Source organism: Lagenorhynchus albirostris, chromosome 17 (assembly GCF_949774975.1).
Source record: "Lagenorhynchus albirostris chromosome 17, mLagAlb1.1, whole genome shotgun sequence".
Taxonomy (NCBI): Eukaryota; Metazoa; Chordata; class Mammalia; order Artiodactyla; family Delphinidae; genus Lagenorhynchus; species Lagenorhynchus albirostris.
In genome coordinates, this window is record NC_083111.1 from 75,150,439 (window position 1) to 75,170,901 (window position 20,463).

A 20,463-nucleotide genomic window follows, 5' to 3' on the forward strand; every position below is an offset into this window, starting at 1 on the left:
ACGCACACTGTTGGGCACAACTAGGTAGGGAACCCAGTAAGTGGTCATCAAGTTACCACTTTCCCTTGCTGACAATGTTCATTCTTCTTCACCTTCCTATTTCCAGCTATCCTCCAGGGCTACCTAAAAGTCCTACCTGTTTCGAGAAGTCTCTCCTAACTGCTCCCCTGCCCACACTAGTGTCTTCTTTCACTTATCTCCTCTACTATTGTTTCCCTTCCCCAGACCATTTAACTTTTGGATCCTAGCTTTCTTGTAGGTTGTTTTTCTTCTTTTCTCTTTTATAAATTAATTAATTTATTTTTTAGCTGCATTGGGTCTTCATTGCTATGCACGGGATTTCTCTAGTTGTAGCAAGCAGGGGCTACTCTTTGTTGCAGTGCATGGGCTTCTCATTGCGGTGGCTTCTCTTGTTGTGGAGCATGGGCTCGACGCACACGGGCTTCAGTAGTTGCGGCACGTGGGCTCAGTAGTTGTGGCTCGTGGGCTGTAGAGCGCAGGCTCAGTAGTTGCGGCACATGGGCTTAGTTGCTCAGCGGCATGTGGGATCTTCCTGGACCAGGGCTCGAACCCGTGTCCCCTGCATTGGCAGGTGGATTCTTAACCACTGCGCCACCAGGGAAGTCCTTGTAGGTTGTTTTTCAAAACGTGTTTTGAAGCCAGAAACAATGGATTCAAATGCTAGCTCTGGATCTATTCGATTTTGAGTTAACTTCCCTGGGCCTCAATGAGAAACAAGGATAATACCTCGTCAGGCAAATATGAGGACAATTAATATACCAAGTTCTTGGTTACCCCCCCATCTACACATAGTAGGTGCTCAATAAATGTTGAATTGAAAAGAAGGGCATGAGCTGTGTTTTAGTCTTCTTTCATCTCTCATGTAACCTCGTATGGACTACAAAGACAGAGCTAGATGAATGTTAATCACTTTTCCTTATTCATAGCTGACAGCTCACCTCTGGTCTCAGGAAACCAAAAAAACATGTTTTGTTTTTGTTTTTTTTTCCCCTTCACAATTATAATTAGCCCACATGAGTGTCATCACAGCCAGGGTGGTGGTAATACTTTTTTATAAGACTCATTTACATAGTATTTTGACATTTATAAAAGGTTTCTTAACATTTATTATCTCATTTGATTCTCCCAGTAACTCCCTGAATGTTGGTAGGGAAGGTATCATTAAATTTTATATACTAGAAATCTGAATTCAGTGTGGTTCACATTAGTACCACTTTACCCTAATTTACAGTTTACAAAGCATTTAAAAAACCATTTTCTTATTTGATGATTACTTAAGATCCTAAGATCTTCCCGGACCAGGGCTCGAACCTGTGTCCCCTGCATTGGCAGGCGGATTCTTAACCACTGCACCACCAGGGAAGCCCCCGCATATTAGTTTTGTAAAAAGGAATCCTTTAATTAATGTTGTGTCAAGGTCTCCAAGACCACCCTCTAGTTCAATGACTCACAGAAGTCAGAAAAGTGGTTATGCTGACAAATACAATTTATAGCAAAACGGTACAGGTTAAAATCAGCGAATGTAAAAGGCACATAGGGAAGAGTCCAGGAGACCAGGCACAAGCTTCCAGGTGTCCTCTCTGGAGACGGTGCGTGGACAGACAGCAGTTAATTCTCCCAGAAATGACGTGGGACAACACATATAGACTCTTGTCAACTGGGGAAACTCACCTGAGACTTCATGCTCGGGGCTTTCAGTGAGGGTCAGGTCTCACAGGCATGGAGCATCCACGTGGCTGACCTTAGTTATTCAGTTTCCAGCTCCTCCAGAGATCAAACTGATCCTGCATACTGCAATGCCCACACCAGAAATCACTGTTAGCATAATCTATCTGATGTGGCTCAAGGCCCCAGGTAAACACAGGTACTCCCAGAAGGCAGGATATTCCAAGAGCTTAAAGGTTATCCCCCAGGGACTTGGTCAACGGGCAGACTTATCTTTGGAATGTGCAGGGTTTGAGTAAGCCAGACTTGCTAAGTCCTTCACTGCATACCTGTAAAACCATTCTTAGCTTACAGGCCATAGACTTGATTTGACTGGAGACTCTAGTGCTAGGGTCATGTAAGTTACTTTTTTTTTCCCCTGTTACTTCAAACATTGCTGTAAGAAACATTCCTATGGATGTCTTAGTGTATAAGTATACAACATATTGTGGGAATAATGACATAGGTAACTTCTTTCAGAAATAAAAACATGAAATTAGAAATATATGACTCTCTTTAAAAAGGAAATCAATCTGTAATGCTTATCACTTGGACTTAAAAATTATGTAATTAGGGCTTCCCTGGTGGCACAGTGGTTAAGAATCTGCCTGCCAATGCAGGGGACACGGGTTCGAGCCCTGGTCTGGGAAGATCCCACATGCCGCGGAGTAACTAAGCCCATGTGCCACAACTACTGAGCCTGCACTCTGGAGTCCGTTAGCCACAACTACTGAGCCTGCGTGCCTCAACTATTGAAGCCCACGTGCCTAGAGCCCATGCTCTGCAACAAGACACCACAATGAGAAGCCCGCGCACAGCAACGAAGAGTAGCCCCTGCTTGCCGCAACTGGAGAAAGCCCATACACAGCAACAGAGATCCAGTGCAGCCAAAAAATAATAATAATAAATTTATAAAAAATAAATAAAATAAAAATTATGTATTTAGATGTAGGACTATAAAATCTCAGCCTTTCTTAATAAAGAAAGTGAATTTACAACTAGTGAACTAAATATAAAATCTGTGTTAGATATTAACAGATTAAAGCAAAAGTCTCAAAGAGATATTAAATTTAAGTATACATATTTTATCACAAGCAACATGTTGCTCTGTTGTGTTATTCTGCTATTAAATGTGAAGGAACTTCTTTTGTCAAATTAATTTGTACACATATTTTCTCTTAATCTGAACTGAACCTTCGTCTGAATGAATGTCAAAGTTATGCAATGTCTTAAATAATTGTGGAAAGTCAAAGCATGACCAATGTAGGAGACACTGGTAGTTCACAAACTGTATTTATTGTTAATATCTTCAAAGGTAGCTGGATTTAAAACAAAAAATATTAGACTTTTTTCTATCAAGAGCTATTTTTTTTTTAATCAATGAAAACATCAGTGTGATTTCCCAGATTTTGGAAAAAGCACTTCAATCTTCTACTTCCCTGCTACAAATGTCTATAACAAGCTTCAAGTGTTCAATAATTTCTAAACCTAAGTATGATGCAGAACTTTAGTGTTGTAAAAAGACTTACATGTGGAACTGTTGTTATAAACAATGTGTAATTTCAATTTTACTAATGAAAAAAAAGTTGTGGCTCGCAGGCTCTAGAGCGCAGGCTCAGTAGTTGTGGCGCACGGGCTTAGTTGCTCCGCGGTATATGGGATCTTCCCAGACCCTGGCTCGAACCCGTGTCCCCCTGCATTGGTAGGCGGATTCTTAACCACTGCGCCACCAGGGAAGACCCCAAATAGACTGTTTCGAGTGGAAACGAGCACTACTTATTCTTGCATATTGGTCTTATATCCCCAAACCCTCAACTTCCATATTAGTTATAATACTTTGTAATTTCCCTTGAACTTTCAAATAACTTTCTTGCCCACTAACAGTAATTGTTTCTTACTTTCCAATCCATATGCCTATTTCTTCTTTTAATCTTACTGCACTGGACAAGATCTCAGTGCAATGTGAAATAGATGCACAGTAGCCATCCTTGTCCTACTGCTGTCTTTAAAGGAACATCTCTGAAGTTATACCATTAACTCGTCATGTTAAACATGGGTTTTTAGTTATCGTTTCTCATACTAAGGAAGCTTCTGTCTATTCATAATCTACCAAGAGGATGTTTCATTTGATTTTTTTTTAATTAATGAATTTATTTATTTATTTTTGGCTGTGTTGGATCTTCGTTTCTGTCTGAGGGTTTTCTCTAGTTGCAGCGAGCGGGCGCCACTCTTCATCGCGGCGCGCGGGCCTCTCACTATCGCAGCCTCTCTTGTTGCGAAGCACAGGCTCTAGACGCGCAGGCTCAGTAGTTGTGGCTCACGGGCTCTAGTTGCTCCGCGGCATGTGGGATCTTCCCAGACCAGGGCTCGAACCCGTGTCTCCTGCACTGGCAGGCAGATTCTCAACCACTGCGCCACCAGGGAAGCCCCATTTGGTTGATTTTTAAAATGAGTGTTGCACTTTGTTGTTTCCTCCTGCATTCATTGAGATGATAATATGATTTTTCTCTTTAATCTATTAATGTGCATATTATATGAAAAGCTTTTCCAATGCATACCATTCTCCCACTTTGGCAATAAATTTTACTTTGTCACAATGAGTGAATTTTAATTGGTGAATTTGAAATGCTAATATTCAGGCTAGTTCAGCCATGTTCATAAGAGACTGAAGTATAGTATTTTTTCCCTCACATATCCCATTTGACTTTAGTATCATAGTTGAGCTTCCCCCATCCTTCCCCCTTTCTAAAAATTGTCTACTGCTATATTTAAAAAGATTGCTTCTTGAAGGTTTAACAGACCACATCATAAGCCATTTAGATCTGGTGTATTATTTGGGAGTAGATTTTTAAAAAGATTCAGATTTAGTGTTATTTTATATACACACAACGATCCTCATTTAAAAAATAACTAAAATTTCAAATTTATCCACATAAATTCACAAGTTTTGTCATTAAAAAAATCTTAACTATATCCTTATTCATACCTTATTTCTTTTATATTGTTTTTTTTTTTTGCGGTACGCGGGCCTCTCACTGCTATGGCCTCTCCCATTGCGGAGCACAGGCTCTGGACGCGCAGGCTCAGCGGCCATGGCTCACGGGCCCAGCCGCTCCACGGCATGTGGGATCTTCCCGGACCGGGGCACGAACCCGTGTCCCCTGCATCGGCAGGCAGACTCTCAACCACTGCGCCACCAGGGGAACCTATATTGTCTTTTTTATTGAAAAAATTTTTTTTTGCCAGGGTAGTGGTAACTCACCATAGATTAGTTTAAAACCTTTTTCCCTTTATGCTTCTATGTACTTTAATTGTTGCCTGCCCCAAATCATTAAGATATTCTCCTATGTTTTATTTCTCCTTTCACATTTAGACTATATTCCATATGGAACTGATTTTTCTGCCTTGTGTCTGGAAGGGGTCTAGATAATTTTTTTTTTCTCTCATATGGATATCTGACTCTGCACTATTTATTGAAAACACCATCTTTTCACCCATTGCAATGATGTCCCCTGGTCATAAATCAGATCATCTGTATTTGTGGATTTGTGCCTAGGCTTTCTGTTACATTGGTCTATTTATCTATCCTTATGCCAACCAACTTTACAGCCATAATTATAACTATAGCTTTATAACAGGTCTTAATATCTGTTGGTGAAATATTTTCAGTTTTGTTGTTGTTCGTTTACCTTGGATAGTCTTGTCCTTTGCATTTCTGTCAGTTGGTTGATTTCTCAACATCCTGCTGGGATTTTGATAACTGTGAAGTTAGATCTTTTCAAATTTCTCTCAATATTATGATTTTCTTTCAAAACTTTATTATTAGGTACTTGATATTTTACGCTAGGGTAAATTGTATCATTTTAACAACTTCTATTTCTGTTTCTGACATAAATACAATTGGTCTCTGTATATTGACTTTGTATGCAGCGACCTTGCTAAATTATTCTGTTCATAAATTCCTTTGAATTTTCTATGCACAATAGCAGTTGTCTATAAATAGTGTTATTTCCTCCTTTCAAAACCTATGCTGTTATTTCAGGCCTCATTTCACTGGCTAGGATCTCAAATATAATGTTAAACAATAGTGGTTATTATTGCTATTAGACTTCAATGAACCAAACTTTTGGCTTTGTTGACTTTCTCTGTTGTATGCTATTTATTTCATTGACCTTACACCTTTTATTTTTCATTCTTCTTCTTTTTCTAGCTTCCTGAAAATAGTTTAGGTCATTGATTTTCAACCTTTTTTCTTTTCTAATATACACACTTAAGGCTATAAATTTCCCTACAAACACTGCTTTAGCTGAAACAAGTTTTGGTAGCTTTGTTACTGTTCACTTCAACATATTTAAAAAAATTTTTTTGACCCAGATACTGTTTTCAAATGTATTACTTAATTTCCAACCCCAAGTTGGGGTTTCTTTAGCCATCTTTTTGTTACTGGTTTCTAGCTTAATTCCCATGTTAGGGAATACAGAATGAAGGCTTTTGATCTTTCACAATTTGTAGAGGTTTGTGTTAAGACTCAGCAAAGGGTCAACTTTGGTAGATGGTTCAACGTTTACTTGAAGAAACTGAATTATGCCTTTTTGATCAAGTGTTCAGCATACATAAATTAGTTGACGTTTAGTAATGGTATTGTTCAGATCTTCTGTATCCCGATTTTTTTTCTTTTTTCTTTTGGTCTGATTATTCTATCAGCTATTGCAGAAGCTGTGTAAAAGTTACTAACTATAATTCAGGATTTACTTATTTCCCCTCTCCTATCACTTTTGCTCTATATATTTTACATTTGTCCTAGGAACAAACACATTTAGGATTGTGTGGTTTGGGTGCATTAATTCCTTTACCACTTTAAAATGTCCTTTTTATCTCTAGAGATGCTTCTTGCCTTAAATCTCTGTGTGGGATAAAACTATAGTTACACTGTTTCCATTTGGTTGTTTTATGTGATCTTAGAGTTTTGTCTCTTGTAAGAAGCGTGTAGTGGGATATTGATTCAGCTGATAATTTTTCAACTTTAATTCAAGTAATGAATCACTTTACATGTTTGGGTTTACATTCTGCAACTTAAAAATCTGACTTACCTGTTTTATGTTCCCTTTTCCATTCTTGCCTTCTTATATTTTATCCTCTATTAAAGTGTTAGATACACATTCTATTGTACTTTTAGTGCTCAACTCAAGATTATAACATGCCTCCTTGACTTTACAGTCTAATAACAGTATTAATTTTATCACTTACCAATTGCTAGAACCTGAGAGAACTAACTCCATTTACTCTCCCTGTGTCTTTTGTTATTATATGATGTATTTTAATTCTACAGATACTTTAAATCCCAGTTTTAGTTATATTTACATTTACACTTCTACCATTTCCATTGCTTTTCATTTATTCCCTCACTTCTAGATTTCATCTGGGGTCATTTTGCATCCGCCTGCAGAATATCCTTTAACATTTCTTCCAGTGTATGCCTACTGGTGACAAACTCTTATTTTTCCTGGAAAGTCTTTATTTTGCCATATTTGCAGTGTATCTTGCCCTTGCCTCTTCTTTCTTATCTGCAATGTGAGCACTGCAGCTGCCATCTCTTCACGAGGACGGAAGCCATGCACTAATGATGGTGGGTCATAAGGAAAGAACAGAAAAAGCCTGGAGCCCCACTGATCTTGTGGAGCTACTGTATTGGACACCTGGAGAGCCAACATGTGAAAGAAAAGTAAACCCTAACAGTTTAAGCACCGTTCTTACTTTGGTTCTGTTACAAGACAAATATCATTCCTGATACAATGTCTTTGATCAATTCTGGAAGCTTCTTAGCCACTTATCTCTTCCAATGTAGCTGTTAAGATATCTGTAATTTACAGTTAAATAATCCAGCATTTGTGGCACGAGTTACTCATGTAAAGTTGTCACGTAGGTCCTGCTAGTATTCTCACCAAGGAAGTACAGTCCAGGATGATCAGCTCACACTCTAATTAGAGAAACCATAATCCAGAGGCAACTTCCCTAGGTACTGTTGTCTGTCTCTTGACCAACATATAATGCTTTGCTAATTTACATACTAAAGGTCAGAAATTTTTATTGGTGAAACTAGTGGCCTGTTAACTAGAATGATGAACTGCAAAACTTGGCTCCTGATGGTTAAAGGTTTTCAAGATTATGCGGATTGGCTAAAAGTAGAGTTGCACGCCCACCCTGCAAGAACAGGACAAAGAATCCGGCTTGGTCTGTAGCCCTTACCATTTGGGAAGATGTCCTAATATAATCCCCTGAAAGGTCCTCAGTGTCCGGCCATGAACACAGGTTTTGTTCAGGGTAACAGAATTCTGCTTCTTGAAGGGAACTTTCAGGCAAGGTGGTTAGAGCATCTCAAAGGGCAGAGAACAACTTCCTTAAGCCTGCAGAACAGGCAGTAAGTTTTTTTTTTTTTTTTTTTTGGCTTACTTAATTAATATCTGTATTGGTGACAGAAGTTGGTGAGAAACTGCCTTCATTATAACCTGGCTGTTAGGGGGCGATCTGGGGGCAGGAGTGTGTTTGGGGTGGGTGGGCATTCAGCGGGTACTATTATCTACCAAGGGTTGTACACGAATACATTGCCTTAGGTCAGTTCACAACTGCCTCACCCCCAGTTCTATAATTTCCTCCTGCTTAAAACTCCTAAAATATATATGTACACTGGATCTTACTTGTGTGAATCTTTCATTTTTTCCCCATCTCTTTTATGCTGTATTCTAGCTTATTCCTGTCATTTCAAAAATTATCAAGTGTCTGAAATAGTAAATTTCTTCCCAGTGACACTAGAAGAGAGGCCCCAAGAGGGCAGAAATTTGTTTTATTCATTGCTTTACCACCAGAACCTCACTGTGCCCTGCACATTAAGGAGATGTCACAATAATTTTTAAGATGGATACTGTGAGAGCAAGACTGTAACTGACATTTCAGCTCTTTGTCACGGACATCTTCCTTTCCCTCCACCTAGTCTTAGGTTCAGAAGCTGCTTTGCAGCCCCCAGGCTGCTGTGCAGAGCTCTGCGCCCCACTTCCTGAGGCTGCAGTGCCTTCTAGGGTCTTGGCTTCCTGCAGAGGTCTCAGTCCCACCTTCCCTGAATTGTCAGGTCACGTCTCACTGTTAAAAGTCCCAGAGTTCACTGGGGAGGCTCTTAGCCAAGATGATAACCCTGCAGGTCAGAGCCGCTTTCAGTGCCTCCGTTTACTACTTTGGCTTTGTTTTCTCTTCACTTCTGGCAGTTGGTATTTCCTTTCTTTTCTTTTGCAGTCAGCTGCGTGTATATGTTACGTTTCATTTGGCATCTTTCTGAGTTTGGAGCTATGGGATGGTGGTGGTAGCAAGGTTTATGTTAATTCAGTCTGCCATGCCACCAAGATTCCTGGAAACAAACTATGCGAGAAGGTAAAACAATACACCACCATTTGAAGCCACTGATTTGCAGTTTTCTATTACACTGCAGTAAAACTCAATCACCAATTGGTGCACTTTGAAAAGCAGAACAAATGAAGAAAACACAAACTGAGAGTTGGAAGAAAATGTTTATTTCATAAAAAGGTATGAAGGTAGAAAACCAGTAAGAACAGGGAAAGGAGAACTTACAAGTGGGGGATTTTGAGTCAACTGGGAAGTGATTTGGACAAAACTTTCACAGGCAACAGAGCTTCATATACCATAAACACTACACTGAAAGGCATCTAATAACCAGCCAATTTTATCTGCATCAGTAGTAATAAGAATAATTCTCTCTACACTTCCACCTTTTCTAAGGAAAATGTAATCAGTGAAGACCTAGTTGGCTTTAATGTTTTCAGTGTGTGTCTCGAGTTATCAAAAATTAACTGTAGGAGAGTAGGATGAAGTAGAGACCTGCATTTTTGTGTTGAGAAAATATTAACCTTTAATTGTGCAACTTAATTCTTGGGTATGCCTTTGCTGTTTTTGTTTATTCCTCCCTACAACATTAGCATGATGGAAGTATAGTTACTTGGTCACCACTTAACATTTCAGTTCTGTTTTTCAACATGTAACCAAGGGTACAATTAATTTAAACACTTTTAACAGTGAACAATTGTGTACATGATAAAATAAGTTGGCTTTTTTCAAACTTAAAGGGTATATATAGTATCAACTGAAACTAACTCCACTCAAGAAATAATTGAGTGTCTTCTATTAAGCAGGCATAGTGCTGGTACTGCATGAATATTACCTCCTATTAATCACTCTAAGAACTTTAGAAAAGACTTGTGAAACCAGAGCACTACCAGAGGACTAACTGTAACCCCTCACACCCTATGGTCTATTTTTCTTGCTATTACAAGTAACATGAAGTACTCCCACTTTGTAGAGCCAGAGAGATAAAATCATTGATCACTGTCATATGGCTAGAAAGTAGCAGATGCTATAACATGAACCCAAGGCCTTGATTCCAAGATCAACTCTTTTATACGGCCATTATGATGCCTTTATACAATTCCTTAGTGGACAGTTTTCTCCACCTGGCAGTCATTTTCTTACTTTAATTTTTTATAAGGAAAACACTGTGAAGAAGCAAAGTAAAAAACTGATTTAATCCTTGGCAGTACAGTGGCAATTAAATAGCTGTTAAAAAAACAGTGTTTTGAGAACATGCCCAGGATTTCTGAGAACATTTCTACTGGACACCTTTGCTCCAAGCTTATCTTCCATTGAGAGAGGGAGGGGACCGTATTTAAAAACAAGAATAGGGACTTACCTGGTGGCCCAGTGGTTAAGAGTCTGCGCTCCCAATGGAGGGGGCCGGGGTTCGATCCCTGGTCCGGGAACTAGATCCTGCATGCCGCAATTAAATAATAATAATAATAATAATAATAAAAATAAAAGAAAAACAAGAATAAAATTTTCTTCTTTCAACAAAATTTATCATGTCAGACACTGAATTTATAAAGATAAACTTGTTTCTGTCTTCAAGGGGCTCACAATTTAAGAGGAGAAATACACATGTAAATAAATTAGTGATAATTTTAGTACCAGTGATAGTGCTAAACTAGAAGATAGTAAAAGACATATTTATGACACAAAGATAAGAACCCTCCCTCCCTTTTACCTGGAAGGTCCAAGATCCAGGTAATATTAAGACATTTGAACTGAGTTTTGAAGAGTGAGTTATCTCCTGAGGGCTTAGTATTTGCCAGATAGTGTGCTAAGTGATTATCTGGATTATCTAATTAAATTATCACTGCAATTTAGGAGATAGGTAACCCCATTTTATAGATGAATCCAGGTGGTTTGACCTAGAACTCAATCTGCTAAATATTGTGAGCTACTGACATACGCAAACACACAATAAAACAGATCACTGGAGTCACAGAGATAAAGGGACTTATAAAAAACTGTAATGTTATCATTTACATACAAGGCATATGAAGTGAGTATGCTTCAGGAATTAGCCAAAGGTCACATAATAAAGATAGAGATAATCTCTTATTCTCTCAAGGGCCTGTCCATTGTATGATCACATTTCCCTGAAAATGTTATTCTCTTCCTGCTTTTCCCTTTAACTCCTTCAAACTCTCCATCACCGAAAGCCACCTCAAACCACATGCCAACTTACCAAAGGGCGAGGTCATTAAATGAGTGCAGCGCAAGGACACACGGTTTGATAGTGTTAGCCTGTATTTAAAACAAAATATTTACTGTAAATGTCAGTGTTTTATAAGCAATGATCTGAAAAGATTGAGAAACAAGTAAAACAGGTTTGCCAGCTTTTATGAACACTGCTTCTTACATACTCAACCTATTACATACGAAAACAAATACAAGGCATGAATTCAAATCCCAGATATCCTGAAAACTTCAGAAAAGACTTGTACTCTGGTCTACCCAGAGCTCTACCTACAACTGTACAGTACACATTCCTGTATGGCATGGCTACATCAAGTTTTCTAAGCACTTGGATTAGTTTTCCTAATGTCAGCCCTTGGAGCCTTCTACCTGCCCTGTCTGAGCTGCCTGGGATCTGTTCAATCATTTTTTTAAACATAAGTAAACAGTACAAACTTTTCATTGTTTAGTTTGAAACGAAAACTTTAAATGCTTGTGTGGAAACAAAAAGCTGAAATAACTTCCTTAGGGTCATAATAAAACTCTATCATTCTTATTATATGTGCAGTTTTTAAAATATACTTTAAAGGTTCAAGGTGGACGACTATTAAGACTTCGGAAAAAAAAAAAAACAAAGACTGACTGGAATTCTAATGTAGATGACTCTGCTCATGGCTAGTGCGCATGAGCACAGTAAACCTGTTGTGGTTTAGGTTCAACATACAGATGGAGAGAATGGATATGCAACATTCTCGGTACTACTGCGTTTATTTCCCACCTTAAAGTGAAGACCCAATTATAAATTCTATTGATTCTACAATAATAACAATATGAAAATTGACAGGAGTCAAAGAATATCAGCAAACTTATTAATAAGAAAATGACAAAAGTGAGCATTTATTTGGTAGCACAGCATACACTGGTTCTGAAAGGTATGAAAATTAGAATCACACATTTAATCACACGCCTTTAAAAAATTATAGATGTTCCTTTCTAGATTGACTGTATATTTGAGAGTAGATCTCTCCCATGCATTTATTTCTTTAATCTCCACAAATGCCTGAGACCCACAGCCTGCATATATGAACCACTTATGGTACTCAGGACACTTGCTCTGAGGTCAGGGATCTCCATCACTTTAACTGCTCTGTGATTATAAGCAACTTAACTTTCCTGAGCCCCAGTTTCCTGAACTGTAAAGTATACTAATAACACTTACCCTAAACCTAAAGGGCTGCTGCAAGGGTTAGATGAGAACATTACAAAAGTAATAAGTACCTGTACCGTAACAGGTGTTCCATATACACGGTGGTATTTATGAATACTCAGACAGTAATAATGACAGATGTATTAAAATGAGTGACAAACTCAGGGGAACACCCAAGGTCTAAGGACTGTCAATGCGAAGATGAAGAACTGATAGAAGAGACTTTCCTTTTTATATGAGTTTTATGATTTAAAAAAATTGATCAGAATAAATGTCTTAAAATAAATCTTTGGGTAACTAAAAATAAAATTTGAAATGATGAGGGCTCCTTAATTGCGGTTCCAGGGTTCCTTAGTTGTGGCTCGCCAGCTTCCTAGTTGTGGCACACGGGCTTCTTAGCTGCAGCATGCATGTGGGATCTAGTTCCCTGACCAGGGATCGAACCTGGGCCCCTGCATGGGGAGCACAGAGTCTTATCCACTGCACCACCAGGGAAGTCCCCAGCATAATGTATTTATAACAATGAGTGTGGAATGGGCCTTCCTAAGACAACAAAACCCAGAAGTTACCAAAAATTACATAATGATTTAAAATAAAGTTTTAAAAAACACATGACAGATTAGGAGGAAGTATCTGCAACACATTTAATAACTTAGAAAGAAAAAAAATCTAAAATACATACAGTTCCTAAAAAACAATAAGAACAAATTAACAAACCACAAGAAATATGGGCAAAGGACATGAACATACAATCAAAAACATAAAAATGAAAGAAAGAAAGCCAATGAAAATGTGAAGATATTAGCTTCACTCTTAGACAAGGGAATGAAAATAAAAACAGAGACTTCTTTGCAACCATCAGATCAGCAAAAATGAACAGGAATGGTAATGCTTTGGGGCAAGGATGTGCGGGACAGGCGCTCTCACATGGCTCGCGGGGTATAAACTGGCACAGGCTCCTTGGAGAACAACTGCAGCATCTGTAAGCATTTTAAATAGACATGTTCCTTGACACAGCAATTGTACCTTTACAAATGGTTTTGTAGAAATAATCACACAAAATATGAATCAAAATATTCTGTAGTTTGCAGGACTGCCTAAAACAGTGAAATACTGGAGCAACCTATGGTTCCACCAATAGGGAAAAGTACATTATGGTATATCTATATATGGAACTAAAAAAAAAAACATGTGATGCATAGATATGGAAAGTTCTCCAATGCATGAAAAAAAGTATAAGATATATATACAGTATGATTTCAAGGTATTATAAATCCCACCCATATCACCAAGGTGTATGTGTGTAAAAACACAACAAGAACTTGGAAGGATCACCACTGTTAATAATTCAGAGTGTAAGAAAAAGGCAGGCCATGATATGTGAATGTGAAGAGAATATTTTTATATACTCTTCACGTTTACTCTAAATATTACAGAATGAATGACCACACATTTAGAAAGTTATCTGAAGGGACTTCCCTGGTTGTCCAGTGGGTAAGACTCTGCACTCCCAATGCAGGGGGCCCGAGTTCGATCCCTGGTCAGGGAACTAGATCCCACATGCGGGCCGCAACTAAGAGTCTGCACGTCACAATAAGAAGTCCGCACGCCACAACTAAGACCCGGTGTGGCCAAAATAAATAAATAAATAATGAATTAATAAATAAATATTTTTTATAAAGGAGTTATTGTTAACTTAAAAAAAAAAGTTATCTGAAAATTAAGGATTTGCCAGTACCCAGTTCCCAAACTCTGTTTCTCATTCATATTCATACCTTTACTTGAAAATAACCCAGTATTCTGGTCAACATGGAATCTTTTTGTGCTACTGACTATATTACTACATAATTTTAAACAATTATTAAATATAAACAGGACACCCAAAACAAAAATTTTCAGAGATAACCTACAGTATAAGGAAAATTTATGTCAAAATTAAGACAACTGTATACCTTTAGAGACCTTTTATACTTTTTCAATCAAAGAAACCCTGCAAAAACCCTTATTTTCCCAGGGAATTTTAACTCCTATAAAACTTGCATGAAGAACAAGTAGCAAAGAAACTTTCTCAAACTACTTTTAAAAAACAAAACAAATAGCCCAAACCCTGTTTTTAAATATTTTTAGACAGTAGGACAAATACTAAACACATAGCTTAACAGTCTTTAAAGAATCACATTGAAATAAGCAACGAAAAGGTCAGAACTTTTAAGCCAGTTATAATTGTACCTGGTTAGTCCCAAGACAGACAGTTAAGTGACTGAACAGGTTCTACTGCTAAGACTTTGATTCCTGGAACAGTTTTACTCAGCCTCACAGGAATAGTGTGTATTAAATTATACAGACACCCTTGGGATGTGTTCTTTTCCATAATATTAAAGGAAGTTAAGGCTAATGTTAATGGTAGAACTGCTTTTTTAAAAAACTGAAATGAACAGAACTAAAAGGTAAACTCATGTGTATCAGATTCCCCATTTTAACTGACATTTTTCGATTACTGAAGCCAAAGGACACATTTGTTTGGAACCATAAAATCCTACTATTGGGAACTGATGAAATGAAAAAGATATAATGAAACAGGAAGAAGTTAAATAATTTATGCCAAATGCATAACAAATAATCATGAGGAGAGATATCAAATCTTCAAACTTGATAGAAAATAGTTGGAGTTTAATTTCAGAACATATTTAAATATTATTGAAAAATCCAACTTTGTATTATGTGCTCTATCAATCAATTAAATAAAAAATGACAATTGGAAAATAAGGGGGGGAAATGGGGATATTTTAACATTTAACCAGATTCGGTAACATTTAAAACTGATAAGCACATGTTCATCAAAAAAAAATTTCTTTTACATTTCTAATAAATGTATGGTTTTTAAAGAAATCAAGGCATGTATTTTCTAAAGGGTGGGAGACAGCTCAGTATAACAGAATAATTTACTGTATTAACTAAAAGAAGATAAAGTGAAAAAAAAATTTTCACTTAACTATAACTCAACTTTCATGTGGAGCTTTTTCTAAGTGGTAACAGGTGAGGCAAAGCTGATAGCCCAAATGATCAAAGACCCCATAATATAATCAGCAAAGTATATATACTTTATATACTTATAAAGATATAAGTATATCTTTATACTTTATAAGTATATCTTATATACTTATAAGTATTATATTATCTTATATATCTTATATATCTTACTTACATATAAAGTATATCTTATATACTTATTGTAAGTATATCTTATATACTTATGAAGATATATCTTTATACTTATATATAAAGATATAGATACAGGGCTATTAAACAAAAGAAAAAAGCAATACATTAAAAAATACTATAAATTAGGAATTTAACCTATAGGCCATCTGGGAGCCTAAACCATATGCTATGCTAAATATTTTTTCATATTGGAGAATATGAAAGAAAAATTTTATATTTTGTTCACTGAGGTTCAAAGGTAAACTGATGGGGAACTCTTACACATGCTTAATCTGAAAAAATATATTTCATAAAACTATCCTTAGATTATATGATGCTTCCATAATGCACTGCAATATTTCTCCTGAAGTATTATAAATCAGAAAATAACCTAAGCACTTGACAAGTTTTAAATGAACATGTGGAACTCACCAAAATATACATTTTACATCCAAGTACATAACAGAACAGCTCCCACTTAATAAAAAGAAAAATTTAAAACTTTAGTATATTGGACAAATAGAATACAATTAGAAAGACAGCACTCACCTATTCAAGAACAAGTCTCCCTGCCTTGACTTCACATTTTTTATTTAATTGTGAATTTTTCATAACACATAGACATGTTCCAGAGGAGAAGCAGCAAACATGAATTCTAATTCTGGATTTAGGCACAGGTAAGAGTTTATGGATACTTGCCAAGCTGCTAGAAAGAATAATACGTACTTCTTGAGTCATTTTGATTTTGTGGTTGTTGTTTGCGTTGTGTTTTACCTGTACAGAATGTGGATGTGTCACCAAAAAAAGAAAAGTAGAGCTAATTTCATGGAGTTGAAAAACAAAGTTACAGAAAATTAATTTTAAGTAGAGTGTTTTTAATAAAAGCATGAAATATGAAAGTATAATTGAAATCAAACAATTCATACCTAGAACTAGTTATCAGGTATTAGCTTGTCTTTATTTACAAATGTATGGCAGAACTATACTCTGAGAAAAAAGGATGACAAACACATGTTTAAAATAATAATAATAGTAATAACAATAATAATAGCTACCGTTTTTCAGGAGCTTAGTATGTACCAGAACTTATTCTAACACTTTACTGGTATTAACTCATTTATAATATTAATCCGTTTAATCTCATAACAATCCTATTAGGTAGGTACTCTTATAATCCCAATTTAGCAGACAGAAGAAACAGAGAGAGTAATAACTTCCCCCAAATAACCTAGCTAGTAAGTGGCAGTACCAGGATATGAGTTCAAGAAGCTGGGCTTCAAAACTCTACCACTAAATTACAGTGATTTCAAAGATTCAAACCATTTCCATTAAATCAGAAAGTGGGTATCATCTTTATTGCTAAAATAAAAATGAGTTAGATCTACTTTAAACATAACAACAATTATTTACTCAACACCTAAAATATGCTATGTACTATTATTAGGCATTATAGCTGGCATTAACAACAGCTAGCATGTTAGCATTTATCAGGACTTAACGTGACAGGAACTGACGAATGAACCACTTTGCATTCATCACAGAGGTCGATCCTTACAACAATCCTGTGAAGTGGATACCATACCTATTTTGCAGATGAGAAAAACACCAAGGTGTGAAACAGCGCCATTCCCTCCTCCAAATCACATACCAAATTGACTGGCAGAGCCCAGATGGCTACACATGTCTAATATCAGAGCCCTTGCTTGTCAGAGCACACCGAAAGGGCTACAAATGTGATGTCACCAACCAAACAAGACATTCTTTTGCCCCAAACCCCAGAGTCTTATGTCATGTTAGAGATACAATAACACAACTGAAAAGATATGACAGTAATTAAAATTTATAGTTATTACATTTAAAAAAAATCAAGCCTCTACTATTTTTGCCAAATCCTGTATCAATGTTAATGGCTGATATTCCAAGTCAGCTGAAGTAAACATCCACCTCCCAGCCGATCCATGTATTACAGCTGAGTGTAGGATGTTTACATGAACTGAAAACTTGGTTTAAAGCAGGACTTACAAAGATTGACATAAATGAGGCAAAAGTCAAATCAAAAAGTATTTTGAGACAAAGTTTAAACTCCAAGGGAAAAGGCAGAAGTGACATTCTTTTCACTGAAATAATTTATGGCAATGTAAGCAAACATCTTGTAAATGTTCCCAATCTAAATGTGGCTGATTTTACAGCCTCTCATCTTCCTATATCCCTCTCTTCAAAACAACTGAACTTGCATTTAGAGGAACCCGACTGATGGCCTTGACGATGCATCAATCACCCATTCTTCCTCAGGAAGGAGATTCCTGTTTTGGGTAAAAGACAAAGTTAACAATACACCTCTGAGGAGCTCAAAGCTTAGCTGTAGCCTTCCTTTTCCTCATTTCCTTTCCCCCTCCTCGAGCCTCTCCCCATCTCCTCCCTCAACTCATAATTCAGTTAAGTTCGCCTCAGTAACATCTCTCCCATACTCTGATCTCAGTACACCTTCTACTGGCCCAAGTGTTGCTAAGTTGCCTCTCAGAAATCCCTCGTCTCTTTGCACTCCTCTGATTAAGAAAATACTACCACAGATACCTCTACGAAGCATATGTGGTCCGATCAGTGCTCTTGCACCAACGAAGAGGAAATCCTCAAATTTGTAAGTAAAATTAAATATTAAGAACCATTGCCAGCAAATTCTAAAAATCTCTGGAATTTCAGAGGCATTCCAGGACCTTCAGGAACCTCCCGTCTCTACCTGGCCTCTCTCGTCCTCTTCGGGCTACTTCCCCTGAAGCACCAGTTCTCAAGATTAAACACACACATTTTTTTTTTTTCTCTACAAGTATATTGTTTTCTTGTTTCAAGTATTCCACTGCAATACTATTTTTTCCTTCTGCTTTTCTTTGCAAATCAAATAGGTTTTGTGGGCTAGACAATTAATATGATGCTTTCTCTGGGAGAACAATGGGTCTCAGGTTTCCAACAAACCTTTTTCAAAACAAACTTTTGGATTACTACATGTTTTTAAGTTGGGGATTTTATGCGTATTTTTCTTCAGTCGCTAACTGGGCATAATACCGAACAGGGAAAAGAATGTAAGATGAGCTCCGTGCTTCTGAAAGCCTGGACCCAGGACAGCAGCATCAGCAGCTCTTGGGAATTTAGGAAAAACAATGCACATTCTCAAGCATCACCTCAGACCTACTGAATGATAAGCTCTGGCAAGGCCCAGCAGTCTGTATTTTAATTAATAATCCCTCCAAGTAATTCTGATGCATGCTAATATTTGAAAACCAGTGGATTAAAGATTAAATTGTTTCACCAAATATGCTGGAAAGCCAGAGCAAAGATAGCAGTGAGCATCAAACTGTTAGAAAGTCTGTCATATGCTACAGATTGGGGGGTGGGGGGGAGGAGGGGAAGGCAATGTCAAAACACCCATCACATGTCCACCCATAATGAACCAGGCTGGGGAAACTGTGGCAGAGACAGCCTGAAAAAGCATAATTTTGAAAAGTAATTAAGTTCAGACTGATACTCAAACTTGAAATTTTTTTTTCCCTGAACACACACAGCAAATAGAGGCACATTCACTCAGTGAATAAAGTTTTAACCAGAGGAACCGAAGGGGCCACAGTCAGAGCCCTCTGCATGCAATGAGGACTGCACGCTGGGATCCGAAGCTCACCGCCCACTTCCGGGTCACCCACCCCACGCCACCTCTGGCTCTGCGTAAAAGGGACTCAGGCATCAAGACCAATGAAGATCCGTCCAACAATGTAATTTTAACCAAGAATATTTGTACATGAGCATATCTAATTGGAAATGAACTTGAAGACAATTCTGTAGTTGTCTGCTTAAAAAAGTTACCCCTAAGGAATCGCAAATCAAATGCTAAGGAAAAAACCTGTCATTTTCAGAAAACGGTATTCGGTAACCAAAAATGTTTTACTTTCAGTATTAACTAGATCAAAATATCTTCTTAGTAAAGAATTCCTGAGGTTTCTAAGACCTGTCAATAAAGACCACACTCGTCTTCCTCAATACTAAGTTAAAGCATGGGGAAATAAGCTGTTACAGGTTCACTGGCAAACACTAATTCTCTAACATTTTAAAGCATTTGTTCTGTATAGTCAATTGCTAAATTTGCAGGCCACTGGGAAGTTTGTGGTTCTTCCAAATTAAAACATCAAGAAGTCATCTGCAAATGACTAAAAGGTTGTACTGAAGCAAGGGCATCCAGAATTAAAGCTGACATGGTCTCTGATTCACCTCATTAGGGCAGAATAACATGGAACAAATGTTACGTAACATAGATTGTACATTAATCCTGAGTATCCAGGGATGAGTGGACGGCTGTGCAGAGTGTCACAGCTTTGTGCAGGACACCCACCCTTCTTTTAGCATAGATCTGGGCTATCATTTTAAAAAGTCTTTCAAATTCAGCTAGGCAAATTATTAAACTAGGCAGCTTCTATCTACCTTACTGAATTTCAAAGCTATGTAACAAAATTTTTCGTAGGAAACAATGTCACCTTGTCTAACAAAATAACCCTATTACCAGAGGACTCTTTCTGCCTTTCCAGGGAGCACTCCCTGGGCTCTTAGAGCAAATGGCCCTGTTTGCTGCTATCTGGAACCCAAGGCCTCCAATGTGCTAAATCAGAGGGTCAACTCTTAATAAAGCACGTTTATTAAGATTTGAGTATGAAGGGATACTTGCTGCATGCTAATCACCAAGCTTGAAAATT

At 37.4% G+C, this 20,463-nt stretch overlaps 1 long non-coding RNA gene across 4 annotated transcripts in view; it reads right to left on the minus strand.

The window, feature by feature from the left end:
• The window catches only part of LOC132508142 (uncharacterized), a 52,691-nt gene extending 36,236 nt beyond the window's left edge, over nucleotides 1-16,455 (minus strand). Inside the window, exons 1-3 of one of the 4 annotated variants that reach the window (XR_009536453.1) lie at nucleotides 16,280-16,455; nucleotides 11,333-11,391; nucleotides 10,475-10,551 (exon numbers count right to left, since the gene is read on the minus strand). This is a non-coding gene — a long non-coding RNA (uncharacterized LOC132508142). Of the gene's footprint in view, nucleotides 1-10,474; nucleotides 13,040-16,279 lie in introns of those variants that run through there. The other 3 variants (XR_009536452.1, XR_009536451.1, XR_009536450.1) reach the window with 3 other exon arrangements.
• Nucleotides 16,456-20,463: the final 4,008 nt, after the last annotated feature.